The following is an 8211-nucleotide window of genomic DNA, read 5'->3' as shown; positions in this document are numbered from 1 at the left end:
TAGGTTTCATTAAGGAGCCCTGGTTGTATAATAGTTAGGTGCTCAACTGCTAACCGAAATGTTGGTGGTTCAAACCCTGACCTCAATGACTCCTCAAGAGAAAGACCTAGCAATATGCTTCTATAAGGATTATTGCCTTCAAAATCCTATGGGGAAGTTCTACTCTTTCACATGAAGTCACTATGAGTTGAAATCACCTTGACAGTACCTAACAACAACAGCACACATTTGTTTGATTTAATTTAGAAACCCTAATTACTTATTCCTACCCCTCCACATTTTTTCTAAATTAAAAATTTAAAGTCATTGGGGTCAGAGCTTTGTTTTGTGTTAGGGTTATGGTTAGTACTAGGGTTAATGATAGGGATAGGACTTGGGCTAAGCCTAGAAGTAAGCCTTATTCTAGTTTCAGGCTTACAGTTAGGTTTATTTTTATTTATTTTTTTCTTGAAATTTACTTGGATTCCCGTTCATTTGGAAGTTCTATAACTATATTATTCTGTCTTTTCTCTTTATTTTATTTGTTGGTGTTGTTGTTTTTGCTGTAACTGGGATCTCTGGTTTCCTACTTTTTGGCCTTTTAGGTTTGGGGAGCGTGGTGGCTGCACACATGGTTTGAGCTGGCCAGCCATTCCAGAGGGAAAAAGATTAGGTTTTCTGTTCTCACAAAGATTTAAAGTCTCAGAGACCCTATAGAGGGTCGCTATAGGGAACTGACTCAATGGCACTTAACAACAAGGTTTGTTGTACTTTGAATACTTCTATACCTCAGTTGAGTTCTGGGTGATATTGTCAAATATGTTAGTCTCAGATTGTTGTCGGCTGTTTTTGTTTCTCTGTCCTAAGAATTCTCCGTTAGTATTTCTTGTAAGGTTGGTCTGGTTTTTGCAAATTCTTTAAATTTCTGTGTATTTGAATATGTCCTAATTTTGCCATCATTTTTTTTTTTTTTTTTTGGTTGTATGATTCTTGGTTGGCATTTTTTTTTTTTTCTTTCAAAGCTTTATATATTCCACTCCATTTTCTTCTTGCCTTCATGGTTTCTGTTGAGAAATCAGAGCTTAGTCTTATTAGTTTTCCTTTGTAGGTAACTTTTCATTTTTCCTGAACTGCTCTCAGGATTGTTTCTTTCTCTGTGGTTTTAAAAAGTTTGATTTTAATAAGTCTTGATGTTTTCCTTTGGGGTCCAACCTTTTGAGTTTGTACAACTTCTTAAATGGCTATCTTTTCATCTTTCATGATGTTAGTGAAGTTTTATTCCAACAACTCTTGGACAAATTTTCTCTATTTTTTTTACCCTGTTCTGATTTCCAATCATATGTAAGTTATTCCTCTTGATAGTGTCCCACATAAATCTTAGGCTTTCTTTGGATTTTTTAAATTCTTTTTTTCTGATTGTTCCTCTAGCAGACAAATATTGGAAGATTTGTCTTCAAGCTCAGAAATTCAGCCTCCCTTTGTTTCATTTCTTTTTTCTTTTTTTTTTTTTCTGTTTCTGAAATCTTAGTTTTAATTTCTGGTTTTCTAATTGATGTTTTTATATGTTTTCAAGTTTTCATTTATCTTGTTAGGTTGTTTCATGGATTATTCTAATGTGCTATCTGTGTTTTCCTTGATTTCATCTACATTTTTCTCAATCACTTTCTCAATTCATTGAACGTACCAGAATATCATTCTTTTAATTTCCTTATCAAGTAATTCTGACACTATTTCTGATATTACATTTTTCTGAGTCTGTATTTTGGCCACTTGTTTGAGATACTCTGTCATGTAAAAAGAAACAGTTTGTTTCACCATATTTATATTTAATTTATGATTGTATGTTGTTGTGTTCTCAGTCACTCACCACTTGACTCCTCATGAATATGTTAGAGACTGGAAGTGTGAACACAGTTTCTGTTTTCTGTTTGTGTATCATAGTTCAGGACTGGTTCACACACCTCCAGAAGCAGGGGTGGTATGCCTGGCTCTTAGCTCCTGACTCCAGGTATAGCAAAGGCTGCAAATGGGGGCCAGGGGGATACCACTGACCACTGTGTTGTTAAGGGTAGGGACTGACCATGTCCCCAGTTACCAGAAAGGCGTGGGAAAAAGGAAAAATCACAGTCCCCTTGCCACCAACCTCTATCCTCTTCCTGTACTTGCAGGCCACTGTATCTATAGCTGCTTGCAAACGCTCGAGATAGCTGTGCTGCTCTAGACCAGCCCACAGTCTGCCTGTTTTTCTTCTCTCACACTGCTCCTGTTCAGTTTCCTCTTCCAGTCTGCACCTATCCTCTGAAGTTCAGCATCCCAGGATCACCATCTGTGTCTGTTTCACTTGGTTTCCTATGTCTTTGTTACATAGGGTCTGCCCAGTGAGTCTGCCTATGATACCATCTTGCCACTGTACATGTTTTGATAGCGAATTTGCCATTCCATTTTACTTAATTTATAATTTCTGTTTTGAATTTCACTTTAATTGAAAAAGTATTTAAATTTTATATTAAAAAGAAATATCTGGGCATTTAAGAAGTTTGTATTAACTTTTTATTAACTTCTAATAAAATTGCATGGTTATCCTCTCTGTACACAGTGTTGATAAGGACAGGAAACTTAGACATTAGCTGCCTAAAATGGGGGAGCTATAAAGGCACAAAGTGTCTGGTTTCCAAGTTTTCAAGAGAGAGTTTAGTTGAAGAGTTTGCAGGGGAAAGTAGAATCCCCACTGAAAGTTTTCATCTTGTCTAGATAGGTCTGGTGAAAAGTCATGGGAATAATATTCTTATGATTCAATAGTGAGTAATTATTATCATGACTAATTTTGATTGTCACAACTGTAAATGCAGAATTGTTGTAACATAAAGGGGGGAGGAGGAGTTAATGATGCATTCCAGGAACAGAGGACCCTAGGACCATCAAGGGAGAAGAGCATGAGCGGATTGTGGGACCCTATCCAGAGATGGAGGCAGAAATGATGACATGGGGAGATAGAGCAGCTGAGGACTCTAAACTCATGGAAAGAGAAAGGCTGTGTGCTGGCGGCCAGGAGGCAGGATTGCAGAATATGTCCTTGGGTTGTTTAAATAGTTATATATTCCTTAGTGTTTCTGTGTACATAAAAAACAAAAACAAAACAAAAACCTGAGGGAATAGAAGCAAACACTCTTAAATGATGATGCATGGAGGAGATTGTAATCATTGCAATGAAACGAAATACGATAGGATGAAGGCAAAATTGATGTTCTCCCATGTAAACTACCACTCAATTCACAATAAAAGTTAAAAAAAAAAAAGACATTTAAAAATATTTGGGGAAGCCAAATTTAACAAGAAAGAATAGGGAAATATTTATGCAGATAATTTTAAGGATAATAAGGTCTTTTTGTACTTCTATTCCAGACCTATATTGTATTTTCTCTACAAAATGATCCTGAGTTTGTATATATTTTTTTATTTCTTGATTTTATTATTGTAGATAAGTAAATGCCTTTTTTTTTTTTTTTTTTTAATTTTCACTATTGGATCTAAGGGAAAGATAAACACATCTATAAGAAAATATCTAGTTTAAATTTACCTACCCCTGAAATCATATTACATTTAAATAGCCAAAGGAGAGTCATTGGGGGAAGACCATTGAGTTCCACTTTGCTCTAAACTGTTCAAGCTAATGTAGTGGAAGATGGCATCATTGGAATGGTTATGTCAACTCTCTGTAGAGGTACTGGCTCTGAACTGATTAAAAAAAAAAAAAAAAATCTTCCTTCCCAAATTGTCTTCAAAATACTTTTATCTATTCTTTGTCAATGCCACAATCCAAATGCATCAATTCTATGATCTTCCTTATTCATTGTCCAACATTCTCATGCATATGACGCTATTGAAAATACCATAGCTTGATCTAAGGTGTATCGACCTCTCTAATGTGGAAGAAAGAAGAGAGATGAAAATTGGTGCTGCTTGGAATCAATTAGTCCAATGGTCTAATGGAGCATGTTAACATCAATCTCCATAACTCTGAGAACAGAAGAACTAGATGGTGTCTGGCTACAACTATGTACTGTTCTGAAGGGATCATGGAACTCTGTGGAACAAAACTTAAAATTACAAAAAGATAGGGCTTACTGGTGAGAAAGAGACTGGAGGAACCCAAGACTATGTACCTTGGCCAATCTTCAGGTCTGGAACAGAACTCACCCTAATTATCAACTAAGTGGTAAATAATTATGTAGTGGGGGACAACAATACTAGTAAGGTATGTTCACCACGGAATGGTCAACCATTCATGATCAAAAACACATTTACCAAAGGACCAAGTTCAGAAGGGTCAGGGAAGGTAATGGAAAAAAGAAGCCCAGGGACGAAGTGGGATAACTGTTGTCACACGGAAAGGATTGCCGTCATTGAGATGAAACAAAGTATATGATTTATTGAATGTAAAAGTGATGATCTGCTCTGTAAACCTTCAGTCAATTCACAATAAAAAGTTTCCAAAAAATACAGAAAGATGAAACAAACTTTATCTAGCACGATTTTTGTATAGATGTTTAAAATATCTGTTTGGATGTGAAACATTTTTCAAAATTTCATCTGGATCAGTCCTTAGCAATTTTTTTTTTTTTTTTTTTTTTTACTATATTTACTACAGTGGACATGGGTGCCTTCATGGATTCTTTGACCACCTTGTTTCTTCCTGATGACGTGATGACTGTTGACTATATATTACAAAAAGATTTAAGCAGTGAGCTGCTGTTGTTCCATCCAGCTATATTTATCTGCAAGGGTGCTTCTCCTCACCCCCTCTACTTCATGACACAGATAAAATTGTCTTACCCTGGGGTATAAGGGTCTACTATCCAGAAGAATACCACTTGTCTGCCATTTTGTTATACTGTGGTGGTTTGCATGTTGCTGTGATGCTGGAAGCTATGTCATGTGTATTTTAAATACTATCAGGGTCACCCACGGTGATCAGGTTTCAGAAGAGCTTCCAGACAAAGACAGACTAGGAAAAAGGAGAGACAGACTATTTTTGAATATATAGTTACTGAAAACCTTATGAATAGCAGTGGAACACTGTCAGCACCAGAATATTGAATACTGAAACGAGATGAACAGCACCAAAAAATTGTCAGACATATTGCCAGAAGATAAGCCCCTAGGTTCGAAGGCTCTCAAAATGCAACGTTGGAAGAGCTGCCTTCTAAAATTACAGTTGACTGTGATGACATGAATGGAGAAAGGCCTTGGGACCTTCATTTGCTGAAGGGGGAAAATGAAGAGAAACAACTGTAAACATCCATTAATAATCAGAACATGGAATGTATGAAGTATGAATCTAGGAAAATTGGAAATTGTCAAAATGAAATGGAATGCATAAACATCAATACACTAGGCATTAATGAGCTGAATTGGGTTGGTATTGGACATTTTAAATCTGACAACCACATGGTTTACTATACTGGTAATGACAAATTGAAGAGAAATGGTGCCACATTTATCATAAAAAAAAAAAAAAATCCATCAAGTCTTGAAGTACAATGCTGTCTGTGATACAATAATATCCATATGCCTACAAGGAAGACCAGTTAATACCACTATTATATAAATTTATGCACCAAGCACTAAAGCCAGTAATGATGAAATTGATGAATTCTACCAACTTCTTCAGTCTGACATTGATCAAACATGCAATCAAGATGTACTGAGGCTTTCTGTGGGACTCATCGTTGCTTCTAGACCTTGCTGCGGGCTCGGATCTTGCCAGGAAAATGTCTGATGAATTTTCGTTGGCAGATGCCCTACCTGAACACTCTCCTGCCAAAACCTCTGCTGTTAGCAACACAAAACCTGGTCAGCCTCCTCAAGGCTGGCCAGGTTCCAACCCTTGGAATAACCCGAGTGTTCCACTTTCTGTGCCATCTGGACTCCCACCAAGTGCAACACCTTCCTCTGTGCCTTTTGGACCTGCACCAACAGGAATGTATCCCTCTGTGCCTCCCACTGGACCACCTCCAGGACCCTATCCTCCTTCTGGACTCCCATGCCTCCCACCTGGTGGTCCTTATCCAGCCCCAACTGTGCCAGGCCCTGGCCCCACAGGGCCATATCCTACACCAAATATGCCCTTTCCAGAGCTTCCTAGACCATATGGTGCACCCACGGATCCAGCCACAGCTGGTCCTTTAGGTCCATGGGGATCAATGTCTTCTGGACCATGGGCACCAGGAATGGGGGGGCAGTATCCTATCCCCCATATGCCATATCCCTCTCCAGGGCCATATTCTGCTCCTCCTCCTACCCAAGCTCAAGGGGCTGCACCCCCTGGTCCATGGGGCACTGTGCCACTAAGCGCCTGGGGACCACCAGCACCATACCCTGCCCCTGCAGGATCATATCCCACTCCAGGACTCTATCCCTCTCCCAGTAATCTTTTTCAAATGCCTTCAGGACCTTCTGGTGCTCCACCAATGCCTGGTGGCCCCCATTCTTACCATTAAGTTAACAGTGGACAAAGAAATGGCACTTTGCTGTTTTGAAGTATATACATACATATGCACATGAATGCATATATTAAAATTGCTGGTTCCACTATTCTTAGAGGGCATTCAAGAAGGAACAACTCTTGAACTTCCCAGAGAAGATAATCTGCCTCTCATACTTGGATGTACAGTTGGAACAATCATAAAAATATAAATCATTCAAATGTGATTTTATTTGGTTTTCATGGAAAGTTAAAGTGATTAAGTATATTGAATAGCTCTTTGATAGAAATTATTTAAAACATAAAGCTTCATCCTTAAAAATCGAAGATGACGTGGGTTATTGTTAGAATCTTCAACTTTATTCGCACATTATTTTAAGTATTTTCTATAATCACTTTTTCCCTAAATAAACACACTTTGAAAAACAAACACATTGCCACAATTTAGACAAATTATGCCTTTAAACTTTTTGAGCTGCTCTTTCTATAGAACAAATAAGCCTAGTCCTCTTGAAGTTACATTTTTGATATACATTTAAAACTGTCAGTAATTACTGCCAGCTGTTGAATTCATTAGCTAGCCAGTGTTCATTTTTATCCTTGAGCTTTGGTTAGTAAAAAAAAAAAAAAACCTTTTGAGTGCCACCTCATTAATTTCTACCCATTTTTTAGTCAAATGGGTCAAACAACTCAATTCTGCCATTTAAACCAATTTAGGGTTTGTTTGTTTGTTTTTTAATCTAGGCCAACGTGTGTAAATTATGGTTTTAGAGACTAGACCTTTTTTTATTGCTTTGCGATGAGTTAAATGCAGGAAATCATTATCTCCTTTGTTTTGAACCTCAAACCAGAGGAACCCCTGGGAGTATCTTCATAGCAACAGGTAAACTGCATTCTCACCAAACCTGAGGCAGCTCTTCTGCCCAGACCATTCCTGTAGTTTCCCTTTCCCTCCATTCTTTAGAGGAACGCATCTTGTATTCTTCCCTGATAGGAAAAACTGGCACACTCTAGAGGTTTATCATAAACATGGATAGTAGTTATATTTAGAGAATCATAAGTCATACCATTTGCAAAAGTGGAATTCAAAATAGGTATTTGTCTTTCCAAGTGTGGTTATGATGTGTTATTGTCTCTGGAATAGTTTTCTGGACCTGTTTGTAAAGTTTTATGGCTAACAGTTCAGTTCTGTATTTGCTGACAGGTAATTGAGTGTCACCCTTGAAAGAATCATCTTCTCGTGAAAATAATAATAAATTGTAGATCTCACCAATTGAATTTAAAGCCAGTTTGACTGACTCCGTTGCTTAAATATTAAATAATGTTTATAACCACCAAAATAATTCGAGTAGCTTTGGGGGACCTTACCTTTAAATCAGATTTTTACATTTGGAATAAATGAGTTTGGCATTAAAAAAAAAGATGTATTGATAATTACTGGTGATTGAAATACAAAGGTTGGAAACAAAGAAGAAAGATTGATTATTGGAAAATATGGAGTTGGTGATAGAAAGGATATTGGAGATTGCATGACAGAATTTTGTAAGACAATGACTTCTTCATTGAAAATACCTTTTTAAACAACATAAAAGATGACTATACACATGGACCTCACCAGATGGAATACATAGAAATAAAATTGACTACATCTGCAGAAAGAGACTGTGGAAAATCTCCATATCATCAGCCAAAACAAGATCAGGGGAAGACTGTGGAACAGACCATCAATCGCTCATATTCAAATTCAG

At 37.3% G+C, this 8211-nt stretch overlaps 1 pseudogene; it reads left to right on the top strand.

Annotated features, from left to right (window-relative positions):
• Positions 1-5750: 5750 nt before the first annotated feature.
• Positions 5751-6479, top strand: LOC102827144 (annotated as a pseudogene).
• Positions 6480-8211: the final 1732 nt, after the last annotated feature.

This window comes from Chrysochloris asiatica, unplaced genomic scaffold, assembly GCF_000296735.1.
Source record: "Chrysochloris asiatica unplaced genomic scaffold, ChrAsi1.0 scaffold00062, whole genome shotgun sequence".
Lineage (NCBI taxonomy): Eukaryota > Metazoa > Chordata > Mammalia > Afrosoricida > Chrysochloridae > Chrysochloris > Chrysochloris asiatica.
This window is presented reverse-complemented; position numbering and strand designations above follow the sequence as displayed.